The sequence below is a fragment of the Bombina bombina genome, chromosome 7 (genome assembly GCF_027579735.1).
Source record: "Bombina bombina isolate aBomBom1 chromosome 7, aBomBom1.pri, whole genome shotgun sequence".
NCBI lineage: Eukaryota > Metazoa > Chordata > Amphibia > Anura > Bombinatoridae > Bombina > Bombina bombina.
In genome coordinates this window covers 91,985,645-92,007,656 of record NC_069505.1, presented here as the reverse complement: position 1 = coordinate 92,007,656, position 22,012 = coordinate 91,985,645, and the positions used below count along the sequence as shown (strand labels likewise).

Below are 22,012 nucleotides of genomic sequence, written 5' to 3'. Positions count from 1 at the left end.
AACCGGCGTTAGCCCAGAAAGCTCTTAACTACTGACTTTTTTCCTGCGGCTGGAGTTTTGTCGTTAGATGTCTAACGCTCACTTCAGAAACGACTCTAAATACCGGAGTTAGAAAGATCCCATTGAAAAGATAGCATATGCAATTTACGTAAGGGGATCTGCGGTATGGAAAAGTTGCGGATGAAAAGTGAGCGTTAGACCCTATTTTGAGTGACTCCAAATACCGGCAGTAGCCTAAAACCAGCGTTAGGAGCCTCTAACGCTGGTTTTCACGGCTAACGCCAAACTCCAAATCTAGGTCTATGTAAACACAGACAGCAGAAGAAATTACACTCTAAGCGGGTTGCAGGATAGTTTAAAGGGACACTGAACCCAAAATTTTTCTTTCGTGATTCAGCTAGAGCATGACATTTTAAGCAACTTTCTAATTTACTCCTATTATCAAATTTTCTTTATTCTCTTGGTATCTTTTTTTTGAAATGCAAGAATGTAAGTTAAGATGCCGGCCCATTCTTTGTGAACAACCTGGGTTGTCCTTGCTGATTGGTGGATAAATTCATCCACCAATAAAAAAGTGCTGTCCAGAGTCCTGAACCTAAAAAAGCTTATATGCCTTCTTTTTCAAATAAGGATAGCAAGAGAATGATGAAAAATTGATAATAGGAGTAAATTAGAAAGTTGCTTAAAATTGCCTGCTCTATCTGAATCTCGAAAGAAACAATTTGGGTTCAGTGTCCCTTTAAGTAATAAAATGCTAATTTCCCATTGTTCTTTCTAAGTATTGAGCTTTTGTTTACAAACAGATATAATATAAGGAAGCAAGTTTGTGTACATAAAAGTGATAAAATAATGAGATCTGATATTATAATGCTGGAAAAACACCCTTTATTTACAATACACTGCTTTTATATCACCTAGCAAATCATCAATGCAAATGCCTGTAGAGTTTTCTTAATGGGGCCAATTTATCAAGCTACGTATAGAGCTTGATGCCCCTTGTTTCCGGCGAGCCTTCTAAAGACCGCTGCTCCATAACTAGTCCTGCGGCTCTGAGGCTGCAGACAGAAATCAACCCGATCGAATACGATCTGGTTGATTGACACCCCTTGCTAGCGGCCGATTGTCCGCAAATCTGCAAAGGGTGGCATTGCACCAGCAGTTCACAAGAACTTCTGGTGCAATGATAAACGCTGTCTGCATTTATCGATGTGCAGCAGACATGATACGATACTTTGTATCATTTCCACTCGCACTATCATTAATATACCCCAATATATTAGTTTCCAATAAAAATACACCAATTAATATAAAAATATTACACATTGTGCCGTACCTAATTAAACACTGTAACAACGTCATATTGTTGATATCAAATATCGAATAAGAATTTACAATATTTTATGTGTCATTTTGTTAGGATAGTACCATTTCAATGGTAATATCCTAATAATTTGTCATAAAGGCAATTCTCTTCTTACACACAAATATATAAACATTCTCACCTTATCTTTATCTCCTCAGACATGGCTTTCTTTCAAAGTCTTCTCACATCAACCCTCTGACAAAATAAAATACTTGATCATAAGAAATATCTGTAAATTGTAGGTTATTTTAGTTGATGCAATCGTCATAATTTTCACAAACATACCAACAATTTGGCATACATACAGAAAGAGAAGTTGTAATAGACAGAATCTGTTAACTCTGCTGTTAGACGGGCTGGGACTCTGGCATGAAGAACAACAGGTTAGCATGCCCTCCAGAGCACGATAAGATAAGTCAGAATTTTCTCAAATATTCTAAAAGTTTTGGCTTACATACAGAAAGAGAAGTTATAATAGACAGAATCTGTTAACTCTGCTGTTAGAGGGGCTGGGACTCTGGCATGAAGAACAACAGGTTAGCATGCCCTCCAGAGCACGATAAGATAAGTATTGTTATAATTGTAGCTACAGGGGAAATTTTCTGACGTCATGTATTGTTTTCTCTCTCAACTTAATTACTGGTTTTGAGATTATTCATAATATCTTCATAGTATTGTTATATTATATTTTGTCATAAAAGCAATTATCTTCTTACACACAAACATATAAACATTCTCACCTTTTCTTAATCTCCTCAGAAATGGCTTTCTTTCAAATTCTTCTCACATCAACCCTCTGACAAAATAAAATGCTTGATCGTAAGAAATATCTGTAAATTGTAGGTTATTCTAGTTGATGCAATCGTCATAATTTTCACAAACATACCAACAATTTGGCATACATACAGAAAGAGAAGTTGTAACAGACATTGTTAGAATATTTAACACTTAATGTACTGAACAATTTCACAGCTCTGTTTGGTTAAATCTTTGGCACTAGTATTTACATATAAATATTATACGGCTAAATTACGAGTTTTGCGGTAAGAGCTACTCGGTACTAACTTGCAAGTTATTGTCACCGCTCACTTACCTACAGTGCCGGTTATACAGGTTTACAAAAACCCGGCGTTAGCAGGCAAGAAGAGAGCGTAGAGCAAAATTGAGCTCCATACCGCACTCCAATACCAGCGCTGCGGTGAGCTGCGGTGAGCTGCGGTGAGCTGCGGTGAGCTGCGGTGAGCTGCGGTGAGCTGCGGTAAGACATCAATGGGGAGAGCCGGCTGAAAAAAAGCCTAACACCTGCAATAAAGGAGCATAAAGCTCCGTAACACAGCCCCATTAATGCCTATGGGTAAAGAAAATGTATGTTTAAACCTAACACCCTAACATAAACCCCAAATCTAAACACCCCTAATCGCCCGAGATCGCCGACACCTACATTATATTTATTAACCCCTAATCTGCTGCCCCCGACATCGCTGCCACTTACCTACACTTATTAACCCCTAATCTGCCACCCCTAACATTGCCGACACCTACATTATATTTTTAACCCCTAATCTGCTGCCCCCGACATCATAAAGAACAACTTTAAACTAAGGATCTGAGTATAGTTACACTGCGTATGTCAGAACATTAAACACAAGTCACCTCTATGAATAGATCTTTATTATTATCTGACCCAAGTTTACATCCGAAAAAATAGCCACCCTTAGGAAGACACCCACATATTTATCTAATGCACCATTAAAGTACTTTCAGTTTATAACTCCATCTGAAAGAGCAGTAAGGTACAAACTCTCTGCGTACCCACAGTTTACGGGTTCACTTTATGGAAAGATAGTAATTCCGGTGGACTTTAAACTCTATTTAAAGCATATTAGGATATACATAACAGATTCATCTTATATCCTCACTTTCTGTTTGACCACAATAGTAGGTCGTGAGAATTATACAAACACAGTGTTATATTTGTTCAATACTATTTTCTAATACAGCCTGATAGACCAAAATAGAGATCGTTGCAAATATTAAGACAAGTTAGAAAAGCTGTAGCCGTTTCAAAAAAGTAGTGACAGATTAGGAAGTTTCAACATATTATCATGAAGATTTAGAACGTATACCCCATTACAGGGAGTGCAGATTTATTAGGCAAGTTGTATTTTTGAGGATTAATTTTATTATTGAACAACAACCATGTTCTCAATGAACCCAAAAAACTCATTAATATCAAAGCTGAATATTTTTGGAAGTAGTTTTTAGTTTGTTTTTAGTTTTAGCTATTTTAGGGGGATATCTGTGTGTGCAGGTGACTATTACTGTGCATAATTATTAGGCAACTTAACAAAAAACAAATATATACCCATTTCAATTATTTATTTTTACCAGTGAAACCAATATAACATCTCAACATTCACAAATATACATTTCTGACATTCAAAAACAAAACAAAAACAAATCAGTGACCAATATAGCCACCTTTCTTTGCAAGGACACTCAAAAGCCTGCCATCCATGGATTCTGTCAGTGTTTTGATCTGTTCACCATCAACATTGCGTGCAGCAGCAACCACAGCCTCCCAGACACTGTTCAAAGAGGTGTACTGTTTTCCCTCCTTGTAAATCTCACATTTGATGATGGACCACAGGTTCTCAATGGGGTTCAGATCAGGTGAACAAGGAGGCCATGTCATTAGATTTTCTTCTTTTATACCCTTTCTTGCCAGCCACGCTGTGGAGTACTTGGACGCGTGTGATGGAGCATTGTCCTGCATGAAAATCATGTTTTTCTTGAAGGATGCAGACTTCTTCCTGTACCACTGCTTGAAGAAGGTGTCTTCCAGAAACTGGCAGTAGGACTGGGAGTTGAGCTTGACTCCATCCTCAACCCGAAAAGGCCCCACAAGCTCATCTTTGATGATACCAGCCCAAACCAGTACTCCACCTCCACCTTGCTGGCGTCTGAGTCGGACTGGAGCTCTCTGCCCTTTACCAATCCAGCCACGGGCCCATCCATCTGGCCCATCAAGACTCACTCTCATTTCATCAGTCCATAAAACCTTAGAAAAATCAGTATTGAGATATTTCTTGGCCCAGTCTTGACGTTTCAGCTTGTGTGTCTTGTTCAGTGGTGGTCGTCTTTCAGCCTTTCTTACCTTGGCCATGTCTCTGAGTATTGCACACCTTGTGCTTTTGGGCACTCCAGTGATGTTGCAGCTCTGAAATATGGCCAAACTGGTGGCAAGTGGCATCTTGGCAGCTGCACGCTTGACTTTTCTCAGTTCATGGGCAGTTATTTTGCGCCTTGGTTTTTCCACACGCTTCTTGCAACCCTGTTGACTATTTTTAATGAAACGCTTGATTGTTCGATGATCACGCTTCAGAAGCTTTGCAATTTTAAGAGTGCTGCATCCCTCTGCAAGATATCTCACTATTTTTGACTTTTCTGAGCCTGTCAAGTCCTTCTTTTGACCCATTTTGCCAAAGGAAAGGAAGTTGCCTAATAATTATGCACACCTGATATAGGGTGTTGATGTCATTAGACCACACCCCTTCTCATTACAGAGATGCACATCACCTAATATGCTTAATTGGTAGTAGGCTTTCGAGCCTATACAGCTTGGAGTAAGACAACATGCATAAAGAGGATGATGTGGTCAAAATACTCATTTGCCTAATAATTCTGTACTCCCTGTAGTTTACAAAACACATAGATATGGCAATTCCACTCTGATTTATTTTCAAATGTACATACATATAAAGCTAAAGCCAAATACGGACATATCAGGTTCTAGCTGAAACCGGCATTCACAACAAAGCTGACAAATCTATTACATTAACCAGAAGCCAAAGCGGAAGACATTATTACACTTCCAGTTACACTCCATAGCGTAACGGAGTAACCCGATCCGTATCCCAGGAGTCAGGGCGGAAGTCGGCTGTGTAAACATCCGGTGTCTTCCGATTTGAGCGCTTCTGATCATATAAGGACAAGGTTGATCTAATCACCGATGAAGTAAGCATACACTTCCTAATAATAACAACAACACAAGAAGGAGAGTTAGTTCGCAGACAGTAAATAAATTAACACTACACAGAAAGGAAGTAAAGAACCACTGTAGAAGAGTACCGGAACGATTGTTAAACAACTTATAAGAACAACCAGGCCATTTTCTAGATCGATACAAAGAATAGAGGTCATAATAGATCTTGTAATTCACAACTAATACAGGTTGGATTGGAATATGATAGAAACCACAGGAAGCATCCCAGAGATGCAATGGGGCAAACAGGAAAGGGAAGTCACCAATTGTTTTCTCACACTCTCTATTTAAAGCTCCCAGGTATCACTACACAGTATAGTCTTGAGAAAGGCCTAATTTAGGCCGAAACGCGTTGGCATACAGGTGAGCTTGATTTTAATTACCATTATTATCTATTGTATACAGTGTTGCACTATTTTGTTTTTCTTTGTTTTCTTTTAGGTTTTTCGTCGCTATATGGTACCTTAAACTCACTGGGCACAGAGTTTGTCCTAATCTCCTATTTTTGTACACAGTTTATACACACGTTTTTATTTTTGAATTGCTTCATTCATTATTTCACTAAAGTGGACTTCATTTTCATTTTTATTCTTATTTTTTATTCTATTTTTATTTTTATTATTATGGACTTTATGGATTTTGCCTAAAGGTTGGATTATCTTTTATATATATTCATTCTTTCTACAACCCCACTCAACATCTATATCTGATTATAGATCACAATACTACCCACCAGTCACGTTGGAGGACACACCCACGGTCTCACATGAACAATCACTTTCCACATTTTTTCACTAATTTTTTCACTAATTTTTGATTGTCTTTGTTATTTTGGAATCATCATTTGTTTTATGACTTTGCATTTAAGTATCAGCATTTGGGTTTTGATTTTGCTTTGAAACTTACCACACTTGTGTATCACCATCAAGGAGTGTCACCGCTCCAACTGTATACCGCATCTCCCAGGAGTTTTTAATTTCATTGTGTATTTATGTTTTTAGATAAGTTAGACATGGATCCATGCATTTAATTTTATTGTGCAATTTTATTGTGTTATTTTTATTGTGATATTTGTTTATGTTTAGCCTTTATAGAAGGTATTAAATTGTAAGATTTAGCTCCCATTCCTTTAGCCTTTTAAGCTCTTTTAGCGCTTACTCTCACCTTTTCGTATTAGTAACCCTTCAAGTCAGCTTCCTACTAGAGGTGTGCATTTGTTTCGCCGTGACTATACATTTGTGATGAAAATTGGATTTAATTTAACAAAATAAAAATCTGAATAAATGAACCAAAGAGAACGCAAAATTGTCAGTATACATTTGTTTCCTTAAAGTTTTTTGAAAGAGGTTAATTCTTACCTTAAAGTGTTCATTCATAATATCTTAATAGTATTGTTAAATTATATTTTTCATATAGAAAGCATATAGTATGATATATAACTGATTTATTTTGCTATAGCCCTGTATAAGCTTGTCAATTAGTTCTTTTTTCTATAGAATTTATTAGCCAGTCTTATCTCTTAGTAGGAAGTTACTTAAAGGGACAGTTCACCCAAAACATGTCTCCCCTTTAAATTATTCCCAATGATCTATTTTACCTGCTGTAGTGTATTAAATTGTTCACACGTTTCTCCTTTACCCCTATTTCTCCACATTAAATTGCTGATTTAGACTGTGGTATCACAACCTATACTGAAAGTTTTGATACTGGAGTATATGCTATTGACAGACTATGCAAACACAGACAGCAGAAGAAATTACACTCTCAGCGGGTTGCAGGATAGTTTAAAGGGACACTGAACCCAAATTTTTTCTTTCGTGATTCAGCTAGAGCATGACATTTTAAGCAACTTTCTAATTTACTCCTATTATCAAATTTTCTTTATTCTCTTGGTATCTTTTTTTGAAATGCAAGAATGTAAGTTAAGATGCCGGCCCATTCTTGGTGAACAACCTGGGTTGTCCTTACTGATTGGTGGATAAATTAATCCACCAATAAAAAAGTGCTGTCCAGAGTTCTGAACCTAAAAAAAGCTTAGATGCCTTCTTTTTCAAATAAGGATAGAAAGAGAATGATGAAAAATTGATAATAGGAGTAAATTAGAAAGTTGCTTAAAATTGCCTGCAATATCTGAATCTTTAAAGAAAAAATTGGGTTCAGTGTCCCTTTAAGTAATAAAATGCTAATTTCCCATTGTTCTTTCTAAGTATTGAGCTTTGGTTTACAAACAGATATAATATAAGGAAGCAAGTCTGTGTACATAAAAGTGATAAAATAATGAGATCTGATATTATAATGCTGGAAAAACACCATTTATTTACAATACACTGCTTTTATATCACCTAGCAAATCATCAATGCAAATTCCCTGTAGAGTTTTCTTAATGGGGCCGATTTATCAAGCTCCGTATAGAGCTCGATGCCCCTTGTTTCCGGCGAGCCTTCTAAAGACTGCTGCTCCTTTAACTAGTCCGGCGGCTCTGGGGCTGAGGACAGAATACGATCTGGTTGATTGACACCCCTTGCTAGCGGCCGATTGTCCGCAAATCTGCAAAGGGTGGCATTGCACCAGCAGTTCACAAGAACTTCTGGTGCAATCATAAACGCTGTCGGCATTTATCGATGTGCAGCAGACATGATACGCTACTTTGTATCATTTCCACTCACACTATCATTAATATACCCCAATATATTAGTTTCCAAAAAAAATGCACCAATTAATATAAAAATATTACACATTGTGCCGTACCTAATTAAACACTGTAACAGCGTCATATTGTTGATAGCAAATATCGAATAAGAATTTACAATATTTTATGTGTCATTTTGTTAGGATAATACGATTTCAATGGTAATTCTAATATTTTGTCATAAGGCAATTATCTTCTTACACACAAATATATAAACATTCTCACCTTTCTTAATCTCCTCAGAAATGGCTTTCTTTCAAAGTCTTCTCACATCAACCCTCTGACAAAATAAAATGCTTGATCGTAAGAAATATCTGTAAATTGTAGGTTATTCTATTTGATGCAATCGTCAGAATTTTCTCAAATATTCTAAAAGTTTTGGCTTACATACAGAAAGAGAAGTTATAATAGACAGAATCTGTTAACTCTGCTGTTAGAGGGGCTGGGACTCTGGCATGAAGAACACCAGGTTATCACGCCCTCCAGAGCACGATAAGATAAGTATTGTTATAATTGTAGCTACAGGGAAAATTTTCTGACGTCATGTATTGTTTTCTCTCTCAACTTAATTACTGGTTTTGAGATCATTCATAATATCTTTTTAGTATTGTTATATTATATTTTGTCATAAAGGCAATTATCTTCTTACACACAAATATATAAACATCCTCACCTTTCTTAATCTCCTCAGAAATGGCTTTCTTTCAAAGTCTTCTCACATCAACCCCCTGACAAAATAAAATGCTTGATCGTAAGAAATATCTGTAAATTGTAGGTTATTCTAGTTGATGCAATCGTCAGAATTTTCACAAACATATCAACAATTTGGCATACATACAGAAAGAGAAGTTGTAATAGACATTGTTAGAATATTTAACACTTAATGCACTGAACAATTTCACAGCTCTGTTTGGTTAAATCTTTGGCACTAGTATTTACACATAAATAATATACGTCTAGATTACGAGTTTTGTGGTAAGAGCTGCTCGGTACTAACTTGCAAGTTATTGTCACCGCTCACTTACCTACAGCGCTGGTTATACAGGTTTACAAAAACCCGGCGTTAGCAGGCAAGAAGAGAGCGTAGAGTAAAATTGAGCTCCATACTGCACTCCAATACCAGCGCTGCGGTGAGCTGCGGTAAGACATTAATGGGGAGAGCCGGCTGAAAAAAAGCCTAACACCGGCAATAAAGGAGCATAAAGCTCCGTAACGCAGACCCATTAATGTCTATGGGGAAAGAAAATGTATGTTTAAACCTAACACCCTAACATAAACCCCGAATCTTAACACCCCTAATCTCCGACACCTACATTATATTTATTAACCCCTAATCTGCTGCCCCCGACATCGCTGCCACTTACCTACACTTATTAACCCCTAATCTGCCACCCCTAACATTGCCGACACCTACATTATATTTTTTAACCCCTAATCTGCTGCCCCTGACATCTCTGATACCTACATTACACTTATAAACCCGTAATCTGCCGCCCTGACATTGCCGACACCTACATTATATTCATTAACAGGGAAAATTTTTAATGCATAGCAGAAGAAAAGTATGTACACAATTAGCACTCGACAACACAAAGGAAAGAATTATAACTAAGCGAAGGGGTTCTCAAGGAACATAGGAAATCCTCCAGTAAATGGGGTAAAACAACTTTTATTATTTATTATAAAATTAAATAACAATTATTAAAAACACAGAGAATAAACGGGGGTGCAACCATACCCTAAATTAATACTCAGGTACGGGGGAGTAGCCCACAGGAGCTAATGCCTCTGCAGCGGGGTAAGGGTGCATTGTAGTGATGGGAAGAATGAGCATATAGTACATAGGTGGCTGGTAAATCAAACTAAGCTAGGGTTAATTATATTCCAAAGGTAGAGTATGCACATCCAGTGGAGGATATTAATAATGGTACATAATAATATATTATATTGAATCGAGCAATGTAGCAATAGAGTGCGATACTTGTATCAACTCCAAAGGAAGAGTGATTGCTACCAAAGGGAAGTGTCCATACTATTGCCAAATAATATCTATAATATAATTGTTGTGATATGAGTAAATAGACACTATAGGATTGTCACTTCATAGTGCCACTAATATCATACTGGGGCTGAACTAGGGATCAGAGACTATCTGGGTAAACCACTGTGGCAATTGACTGGTATCTCCACATATAATATAATATCAATGTACAACTTGAATAAGTAGAGATAGATAGTCTATCCTTAGTTTTTTAATACCACCAGCTTAGCAGTTTCCCTGAAATAATGCTCAAGGTTGTGAGCTTGAAGAATGATAGAATATAACAGTTATATTCTATAATTATTCAAGCTAACAACCTTGATCATTAATGTACCTGAGTATTCATTTAGGGTATGTTTGCACCCCTGTTTATTCTCTGTTTTTTTAATAATTGTTATTTTAATTTTATAATAAATAATAAAAGTTAAGTTTTACCACCATTTACTGGAGGATTTCCTATGTTCCTTGGGAACACCTTTGCCTAGTTATATTTTTTTCCTTTGTGTTGTGGAGTGCTAATTGTGGACATACTTTTCTTCTGCTATGCATTAGAAATGTTCCATGTGCTTGTCTCTGTTTATGTACAGCACCCGGATCCCTGATTAGCATTACTTATTAACCCTTATTACTTACACTAGGGTGTAATCTAATCCAATAAGAGGGTAACAACAACAGTAGTGCCGTTGTTTCTTTTCTTGTGTATCTATTATATTTATTAACCCCTAATCTGCTGCCCCTACCTACACTTATTAACCCCTAATCTGTCACCCCTAACATTGCTGAAACCTACATTATATTTTTTAACCCCTAATCTGCCGCCGCCGACACCTACATTACACTTATTAACCCCTAATCTGCCCCGCTGACATCGCCGACACCTACATTATACTTATTAACCACTAATCTGCTGCCCCCAACATCGCCGCCACCTACATAATGTTATTAACTCCTAATCTCCCGCCCCCAATGTCGCCGCAACCTACCTACACTTATTAATCCCTAATCTGCCACCCCCAACGTTGCCGCCACCTACCTACACTTATTAACCCCTAATATGCCGCCCCCCCAACGTCGCTGCCACTATACTAAATTTATTAACCCCTAAACCTCACCCTAAGTTTAACACTAACCCTAACACCCACTAACTTTAATGTAATTAAAATAAATCTAAATAAAACCTAATATTAATAACTAAATAATTCCTATTTAAAACTAAACACTTACCTATAAAATAAACCCTAAACATTGTATATATCTTAGGTTTTATTTTTATTTCACAGCTAAGTTTGTATTTATGTTAACTAGGTAGAATAGTTACTAAATAGTTATTAATGGTTTATTAACTACCTAGCTAAAATAAATACAAATTTACCTGTGAAATAAAACCTAAACTGTCTTACACTAACACCTAAGCTTACACTACAATTAAATCAATTACATAAATAAAATACAATTATTTAGATTACAAGTTTTGCGTTATGAGGGGTGCGGTGCTAACTTGCAAGTTATTGTCACTGCTCACTTTCCTACAGCGCTAGTATTACAGGTTTACAAAAACCCGGCGTTATCAGGCAAAAAGTGAGCGTAGAGTAAAATTAAGCTCCATACCGCACTCCAATACCAACGCTGCTGAAAGCCGCGGTGAGCTGGTTTTATGTGCTTGTGCACGATTTCCCCTTAGACATCAATGGGGAGAGCCGGCTAAAAAAATTCTAACACCTGCAAAAAAGCAGCGTAAAGCTCAGTAATGCAGCCCCATTGATTCCTATGGGGAAACAAAATTTATGTTTACACCTAACACCCTAACATGAACCCCAAGTATAAACACCCCTAATCTGCCACCCCTGACATTGCTGACACCTACATTACACTTAATAACCCCTAATCTTCCACCCCCGACATCACCAGCACCTACATTATACTTATTAACCCCTAATCTGCCGCTCTGGACATCGCTGCCACTATAATAAACATTTTAATCCCTAAACCGCTGCACTCCTGCATCACAAACACTAGTTCAATATTATTAACCCCTAATCTGCCGCCCCTAACATCGCCGCCACCTACCTACATTAATTAACCCCTAATCTGCCTCCCTCCAATGTCACCGCCACTATACTAAATTTATTAACCCCCTAAACCTAAGTCTAACCCTAACCCTAACACCCCCTAACTTAAATATAATTAAAATAAATCTAAATAAAACCTACTATCATTACCTAAATGATTCCTTTTTAAAACTAAATACTTACCTATAAAATAAACCCTAAGCTAGCTACAATATAACTTATAGTTACATTGTATCTAGCATAGGGTTTATTTTTATTTTACAGGCAAGTTTGTATTTATTTTAACTAGGTAGAATAGTTACTAAATAGTTATTAACTATTTACTAACTACCTAGCTAAAATAAATATTTTACCTGTAAAATAAAACCTAACCTGTCTTACACTAACATCTAACCTTACACTACAATTAAATAAATTGCATAAATTAAATACAATTACCTAAATTACAAAAAAACAAAACAATAAATTACACAAAATAAAAAAAGAAATTATCAGATATTTAAACTAATTACACCTAATCTAATAGCCCTATCAAAATAGAAAAGCCCCCCCAAAATAAAAAAAAAACATAGCCTAAACTAAACTGCCAATAGCCCTTAAAGGGCCTTTTGCAGGGCATTGCCCCAAAGAAATCAGCTCTTTTACCTGTAAAAAAAAATACAAACAACCCCCCAACAGTAAAACCCACCACCCACACAGCCAACCCCCCCAAATAAAATCCTAACTAAAAACACCTAAGCTCCCCATTGCCCTGAAAAGGGCATTTGGATGGGCACTTTTTCAAGTGCCCAAACCCTAATCTAAAAATAAAACCCACCCAATAATCCCTTAAAAAAAACCTAACACTAACCCCCGAAGATCCACTTACAGTTTTGAAGACCGGACATCCATCCTCAATGAAGCCAGGAGAAGTCTTCATCCAAGTGGCAAGAAGTCCTCAACGAAGCTGGGAGAAGTCTTCATCTAAGCAGAAGTGGTCCTCCAGACGTGCAGTAGTCTTCATCCAGACGGAATCTTCTATCTTCATCCATCCGGCGCGGAGTGGCTCCATCTTCAAGACATCCGGCGCAGAGCATCCTCTTCAATCACCGTCTTCTTGCAGAATGAAGGTTCCTTTAAATGATGTCATCCAAGATGGCGTCCCTTGAATTCCGATTGGCTGATAGAATTCTATCAGCCAATCGGAAATTAAATGGGTAAAAATCCTATTGGCTGATGCAATCAGCCAATAGGATTGAGCTTCAATCCTATTGGCTGATCCAATCAACCAATAGGATTGAGCTCGCATTCTATTGGCTGTTCCAATCAGCCAATAGGATTTTTTCACCTTTAATTCTAATTGACTGATTTCTATCAGCCAATTAGAATTCAAATGACGCCATCTTGGATGACGTAATTTAAAGGAGAATTCATTGTTCAAGAAAACGTCGATAGAAGAGGATGCTCCACACCAGATGTTTTGAAGATTGATCCGCTCCACGCCAGATGGATGAAGATAGAAGATGCCATCTGGATGAAGACTTCTGCCCGGTTGGATGAAGACTTCTGCCCGGTTGGATGAAGACTTCTTCATGGTTGGATGAGGACTTCTGCCGGCTTTGTTGAGCATGGATGTCGGGTCTTCAAAAACTGTAAGTGGATCTTCAGGGGTTAGTGTTAGGTTTTTTTAAGGATTTATTGGGTGGGTTTTATTTTTAGAGTAGGGTTTGGTTGAAAAAAGAGCTAAATGCCCTTTTAAGGGCAATGCCCACCCAAATGCCCTTCTCAGGGCAATGGGGAGCTTAGGTTTTTTAGTTAGGATTTTATTTGGGGGGTTGGTTGTGTGGGTGGTGGGTTTTACTGTTGGAAGGTTGTTTGTATTTTATTTTACAGGTAAAAGAGCTGATTTCTTTGGGGCAATTCCCCGCAAAAGGCCCTATGGGCCTAGGGCTATTAGATTAGGTGTAATTAGTTTAAATATCTGATAATTTCTTTTTTTATTTTGTAATTTAGTTTATTGTATTTAATTTCTGTAATTGATTTAATTGTAGTGTAAAATTATGTGTTAGTGTAAGACAGGTTAGGTTTTATTTTACAGGTAAATTTGTATTTATTTTAGCTAGGTAGTTAGTAAATAGTTAATAACTATTTAGTAACTATTCTACCTAGTTAAAATAAATGCAAACTTGCCTGTGAAACAAACATAAACCCTAAGCTAGATACAATATAACTATTAGTTATATTGTAGCTAGTTTAGGGTTTATTTTATAGGTAAGTGTTTTGTTTTAAATAGGAATTATTTAGTTATTAATATTGGGTTTTATTTAGATTTATTTTAATTACATTAAAGCTAGTGGGTGTTAGGGTTAGGGCTAGACTTAGGGTTAGGTTTGTGGGTAAATACATTTTAGTATAGTGGCGGCGACGTTGGGGGCGGCAGATTAGGGGTTAATACATTTAGGTAGGTGATGGCGATGTTAGGGGCTGCAGATTAGGGGTTAATAATATTTAACTAGTGTTTGCGATGCGGGAGTACGGCAGTTTAGGGGTTAATGTGTTTATTATAGTGGTGGCAATGTCCGGGGCACTAGATTAGGTGTTAATAATTTTATTTTAGTGTTTGCAATGTGGGAAGGCCTCAGTTTAGGGGTTAATAGGTAGTTTATGGGTGTTAGTGTACTTTTTAACACTTTAGTTATGAGTTTTATGTTACAGCTTTGTAGCGTAAACCTCATAACTACTGACTTTCAGTTTACGGTAATGAATCTTGAAGTTTTAGGCTGTACCACTCACTTTTTGTTCTCCCAGGCAGACTCGTAATACCGGCGCTATGGAAGTCCCATTGAAAAAGGACTTTTGGAAAGCTGCGGTAGTTACGTTACAGCCATAAAAGAGTGCGGTGCCCCTAAACCTGAAAAACTCGTAATACCAGCGGTAGTGAAAAAGAGCCTTAACGCTGCTTTTACCGCAAAACCCGTAATCTAGCCGTCTGAAAATAAGTTTCTTATATTTTGGCATTTCTACATTATAAAGTGCCACCATGCAATCAATAAATCAATGAATAATTTTCTTCTGTATGGGAGTTGTCATGCATTTAACATCAGTTTACCTTTCTGAGCAACCAACATTTAGGAGAAAAGTGAAATTAAAATCCTCCACTATCCACAAAATGTAGAGAGAATAACTTATGTAGCCCATTAACAAGTAAATAAGTAAGTCATTGTAAACCTAATCTACATACAATTTTACATTTACACACATATATATATATATATATATATATATATACACACACACATATTTATATATATATATATATATATATATATATATATATATATATATATATATATATATATATATATATATATATATATACCCACTCATACATATAAATATATATATAAACACACACACATATATATATATATATATATATATATATATATATATATACACTGTATATACACACACAAAGATCAAAATGGATATGAATAAGCTTATCGATAAGTAACGTAAGGAATTAAAGGAGACAAAAAGCCAAAAATTTGTCCGGGACCTGGAGGACTACCAAACTAATAGAGTATACCTGTGGTCGCAAGATGACGGAATACGTGACGTCACTCAGTGGGAACAAGGAAGACGGGAAGAGGAGTTGGTGCATAGAGGAGCAAGGCACCTCAAAGATTTCATCATCAGAAGATTTTTTAGGAATGGGTTCTGATACAGATACCGGAGGGGCGGCCGCAAGCACAAGCGGCAAAAATGAACAAGTGCAATCCATCGCCATGAGAAGCAACCAAACCTACAGAGGACGGAAGAAATAGATACTGGTTTGAATGTCTGTGCCGGAACGTCTTTGGTATGTAAAGATAACAATGTATATATGGAATCTGTATCAGAGACATTTGACTTAACAATGATGGGACTAAGAGAACCAAAAACAGCTGTTGAATGTAATGGAAGTAATATAGATGGTAAATTGGTAATAAATATATCTAAATATGCATTAACGGAAGTTGAATTAAGTATATTAAGCAAAGGATTGTCTTTTTTGCCATTCTAAGAACATCAATACCTTTAATTTAGACAAATATTTATATATTGTCTTCCATTATTGAGGTTATAAACACATTTTTCAACCCAAGAGATGTCTATACCAAATGCCAATAAGAATGCTTTACAATACAATACTGTCTTTGATTTGAAATCTTTTGGGCTGACTAATAAATCGAAGTTTGTGCCAAGTACTACCAATCCTGGGGTGGAAACTTTTATTAGATTTGTGCAGAATGACATAAAATCCCTGTTACAACAACTAAGAACATTTTAACATACAAACTGATAGATTACGAGTCTTGCGTTAGGGTTAAAAAGCAGCGTTGAGAGGTCCCCTACGCTGCTTTTTAATGCCCGCTGGTATTACGAGTCTGGAAGGTACAGGTGTACCGCTCACTTTTCTTCCGCGACTCGAGCATACCGCAAATACCCTTACGTCAATTGCGTATCCTATCTTTTTGATGGGACTTGCCTAACGCTGGTATTATGAGTCTTGGAAGAAGTGAGCGGTAGACTCTCTCCTGTCAAGACTTCTACCGCATTTAAAAGTCAGTAGTTAAGAGTTTTATGGGCTAACGCGTAACATAAAACTCTTAACCCCTTAACGACCGAGGACGTGCAGGGTACGTCCTCAAAAAAAAGTCAGTTAACGACCAAGGACGTACCCTGCACGTCCTCGGTCTGGAAAGCAGCTGGAAGCAATCCTGATCACTTCCAGCTACTTTCCGGTTATTGCAGGATGCCTCGATATCGAGGCATCCTGCAATAAATTTTTTTAGCCATCCGGTGCAGAGAGGGCCACTCTGTGGCCCTCTCTGCACCGGAGATTGGTGGCTCTTTTGGTTGATGGGTTGGAGTCGGTATGGGAGACGGGTGGTGGCCATCAATGGCCCTGCTGATCTGGAGGGGGCGGGATCGTGGGTGGGGATGTCCGGAGGCGCGCACGGACGCGTGCACATGCACGGGGGGCGGGCACGTGCATGGGGAGGGAGCAGGTGGGAGCCGCTACACTACAGAAAAAAAGTGCACAAAAATGAAAAAATGGGGGGGGGGGAAATATTTATAAAAAAAACATCAGTAAGGTGGTGGGGGTTAGTCTGTGGGGGGGGGAAGCTACACTACAGAAAAAATGTTAAAAAAACCTTAACGACCGAGGACGTGCAGGGTACGTCCTCAAAAAAAAGTCAGTTAACGACCAAGGACGTACCCTGCACGTCCTCGGTCTGGAAAGCAGCTGGAAGCAATCCTGATCACTTCCAGCTACTTTCCGGTTATTGCAGGATGCCTCGATATCGAGGCATCCTGCAATAAATTTTTTTAGCCATCCGGTGCAGAGAGGGCCACTCTGTGGCCCTCTCTGCACTGGAGATTGGTGGCTCTTTTGGTTGATGGGTTGGAGTCGGTATGGGAGACGGGTGGTGGCCATCAATGGCCCTGCTGATCTGGAGGGGGCGGGATCGTGGGTGGGGATGTCCGGAGGCGCGCACGGACGCGTGCACATGCACGGGGGGCGGGCACGTGCATGGGGAGGGAGCAGGTGGGAGCCGCTACACTACAGAAAAAAAGTGCACAAAAATGAAAAAATGGGGGGGGGGGGGGAAATATTTATAAAAAAAAACATCAGTAAGGTGGTGGGGGTTAGTCTGTGGGGGGGGGGAAGCTACACTACAGAAAAAAATGTTAAAAAAATAATAAAAAAAAAACGTTTTTTTTTTTGCAAACTGGGTACTGGCAGACAGCTGCCAGTACCCATGATGGCCCCCAATAAGGCAGAGGGGAAGGGTTAGAGAGCTGTTTTGGGTGGGATCAGGGAGTTTGGGGGCTAAGGGGGGATCCTACACAGTAGCATATGTAAATATGCTAAAAAAATAAATAAAAAAAAAATAGCTTTCATTTTAGTACTGGCAGACTTTCTGCCAGTAAGATGGCGGGGACAATTGTGGGGTGGGGGAGGGAAGGGAGCTATTTGGGAGGGATCAGGGGGTGGGATGTATAAGGTGGGAGGCTGATCTCTACACTAAAGATAAAATTAACCCTGCAAGCTCCCTACAAACTACCTAATTAACCCCTTCACTGCTAGCCATAATACACGTGTGATGCGCAGCCATATTTAGCCACTTTCCAATTACCAAAAAACAACACCAAAGCCATATATGTCTGCTATTTCTGAACAAAGGGGATCCCAGAGAAGCATTTACAACCATTTGTACCATAATTGCACAAGCTGTTTGTAAATAATTTCACTGAGAAACCTAAAATTGTGAAAAATTTAGCATTTTTTTTTATTTGATCGCATTTGGCTGTGAAATGGTGGCATTAAATATACCAAAATGGGTCTAGATCAATACTTGGGGTTGTCTGCTACACTACACTAAATCTAAAATTAACCCTACAAGCTCCCTACAAGCTCCTAATTAACCCCTTCACTGCTGGGCATAATACACGTGTGGTGCGCAGTGGCATTTAGCAGCCTTCTTATTATCAAGTAGCAAAGCCAAAGCCATATATGTCTGCTATTTCTGAGCAAAGGGGATCCCAGAGAAGCATTTACAACCATTTATTCTATAATTGCATAAGTTGTTTGTAAATAATTTCAGTGAGAAACCTAAAGTTTGTGAAAAAATTTGTGAAAAAGTGAACAATTTTTTTTATTTGATCGCATTTGGCTGTGAAATGGTGGCATGAAATATACCAAAATTGGCCTAGATCAATACTTTGGGATGTCTTCTAAAAAAAAAAAAATATACATGTCAAGGGATATTCAGGGATTCCTGAAAGATATCAGTGTCCCATTGTAACTAGCTCTAATTTTGAAAAAAAGTGGTTTGGAAATAGCAAAGTGCTACTTGTATTTATGGCCCTATAACTTGCAAAAAAAAGCAAAGAACATGCAGAAATTGGGTATTTCTAAACTCAAGACAAAATTTAGAAACTATTTAGCATGGGTGTTTTTTGGTGGTTGTAGATGTGGGTCAAAGTTAGAAAAATTGTGTTTTTTTTCCATTTTTTCCTCATATTTTATATTTTTTTTATAGTAAATTATAAGATATGATGAAAATAATGGTATCTTTTGAAAGTCAATTTAATGGAGAGAAAAACAGTATATAATATGTGTGTGTACAGTAAATGAGTAAGAGGAAAATTACAGATAAACACAAACACCGCAAAAATGTAAAAATAGCCTTGGTCCCAAACGGACAGAAAATGGAAAAGTGCTGTGGTCATTAAGGGGTTAACTAAAGTGCTAAAAAGTACACTAACACCCATAAACTACCTATTAACCCCTAAACCGAGCCCCCCCCCCCCCACATCGGAAACACTTTAATAAATATATTAACCCCTAATCTGCCGACCGGACATCGCCGCCACTTTAATAAATATATTAACCCCTAAACCACTGCACTCCCACCTCACAAACACTAGTTAAATTTTATTAACCCCTAATCTGCCGTCCCTAACATCGCCGACACCTACCTACATTTATTAACCCCTAATCTGCCACCCCAAGGTCACCGCTACTATATTAAAGGTATTAACCCCTAAACCTAAGTCTAAACCTAACCCTAATCCCCCCTAACTTAAATATAATTTAAAATAATCTAAATAAAATTACTAAAATTAAATAAATTATCCTATTTAAAACTAAATACTTAGCGATAAAATAAACCCTAAGATAGCTACAATATAACTAATAGTTACATTGTAGCTATCTTAGGGTTTATTTTTATTTTACAGGCAACTTTGTATTTATTTTAACTAGGTACAATAGTTATTAAATAGTTATTAACTATTTAATAACTTCCTAGTTAAAATAAGTACAAAAGTACCTGTAAAATAAACCCTAACCTAAGTTACAATTACACCTAACACTACACTATCATTAAACTAACTACCTAAACTACCTACAATTAATTACAATTAAATTAAATAAACAAAAGAAAACCCCACTAAATTACAGAAAAAAACGAATTACAAGAATTTTAAACTAATTACACCTAATCTAATCCCCCTAATAAAATAAAAAAGCCCCCCAAAATAATAAAATTCCCTACCCTATACTAAATTACAAATAGTCCTTAAAAGGGCCTTTTGCGGGGCATTGCCCCAAAGTAATCAGCTCTTTCACCTGTAAAAAAATAGAATACCCCACCCAACATTAAAACCCACCACCCACACACCCAACACTACTCTAAAACCCACCCAATCCCCCCTTAAAAAAACCTAACACTACCCCCCTTGAAGATCACCCTACCATCTTCACCCAGCTGGGCACAAGTGGACCTCCAGAGGGGCAGAAGTCTTCATCCGATCCGGGCAGAAGAGGTCCTCCAAGCGGCAGATGTCTTCATCCAGGCGGCATCTTCTATCTTCATCCATCCGGAGTGGAGCAGGTCCATCTTCAATCCAGCCAACGCGGAGCCATAATCTTCAAAGAAGTCCAAGCGAAGAATGAAGGTTCCTTTAAATTATGTCATCCAAGATGGCATCCCTTGAATTACGATTGGCTGATAGGATTCTATCAGCCAATCGGAATTAAGGTAGGAAAAATCCTATTGGCTCATCCAATAAGCCAATAGGATTGAGCTTGCATTTTATTGGCTGATTGGAACAGCCAATAGAATGTGAGCTTAATCCTATTGGCTGATTGGATGAGCCAATAGGATTTTTCCTAACTTAATTCTGATTGGCTGATAGAATCCTATAAGCCAATCTGAATTCAAGGGACGCCATCTTGGATGACGTCATTTAAAGGAACCTTCATTCTTCGCTTGGACTTCGTTTGAAGAGGATGGCTCTGCGTCGGCTGGATTGAAGATGGACCCGCTCCGCTCCGGATGGATGAAAATAGAAGATGCTGCCTGGATGAAGACATCTGCCGCTTGGAGGACCTCTTCTGCCTGGATCGGATGAAGACTTCTGCCCTCTGGAAGTCCACTTGTGCCTGACTGAGTGAAGACGGCTCAAAGTAGGGAGATCTTCAGGGCGGTAGTGTTAGGTTTTTTTAAGGGGGGATTGGGTGGGTTTTAGAGTAGGGTTGGGTGTGTGGGTGGTGGGTTTTAATGTTGGGGGGTATTGTATTTTTTTACAGGTGAAAGAACTGATTACTTTGGGGCAATGCCCCGCAAAAGGCCCTTTTAAGGGCTATTTATAATTTAGTGTAGGGTAGGGAATTTTATTATTTTGGGGGGCTTTTTTATTTTATTAGGGGGATTAGATTAGATGTAATTAGTTTAAAATTCTTGTAATTCTTTTTTTTTCTGTAATTTAGTGTTTGTTTGTTTTTCGTAATTTAGTTTATTTAATTTAATTGTAATTAATTGTAGGTAGTTTAGGTAATTAGTTTAATGATAGTGTAGTGTTAGGTATAATTGTAACTTAGGTTAGGGTTTATTTTACAGGTACTTTTGTACTTATTTTAACTAGGTAGTTATTAAATAGTTAATAACTATTTAATAACTATTGTACCTAGTTAAAATAAATACAAACTTGCCTGTAAAATAAATATAAATCCTAAATTAGCTACAATGTAACTATTAGTTATATTGTAGCTATCTTAGGGTTTATTTTATCAGTAAGTATTTAGTTTTAAATAGGAATAATTTATTTAATTTTAGTAAATTTATTTTGTTTAATTTAAATTATATTTAAGTTAGGGGGGTGATAGGGTTAGTGTTAGACTTAGGTTTAGGGGTTAATACATTTATTATAGTGGCAGCGACGTTGGCGGCAGCGGCAGATAAGGGGTTAATAAATTGAATATAGTTGC

At 37.6% G+C, this 22,012-nt stretch overlaps 1 protein-coding gene across 13 annotated transcripts in view; it reads right to left on the bottom strand.

Moving 5' to 3' along the window:
* Window positions 1-8,752, bottom strand: part of LOC128665913 (3-galactosyl-N-acetylglucosaminide 4-alpha-L-fucosyltransferase FUT3-like) — a 126,018-nt gene extending 117,266 nt beyond the window's left edge. For 8 of the 13 annotated variants that reach the window (XM_053720171.1, XM_053720173.1, XM_053720172.1 and 5 more), the window contains exons 1-3: window positions 8,323-8,522; window positions 2,104-2,159; window positions 1,503-1,558 (exon numbers count right to left, since the gene is read on the bottom strand). The gene's annotated coding sequence lies outside the window, so the exon portion shown is untranslated. Of the gene's footprint in view, window positions 1-1,502; window positions 1,559-2,103; window positions 2,160-8,322 lie in introns of all 13 variants that reach the window. The other 5 variants (XR_008403192.1, XR_008403194.1, XR_008403193.1 and 2 more) reach the window with 2 other exon arrangements.
* Between the last annotated feature and the right edge of the window lie 13,260 nt (window positions 8,753-22,012).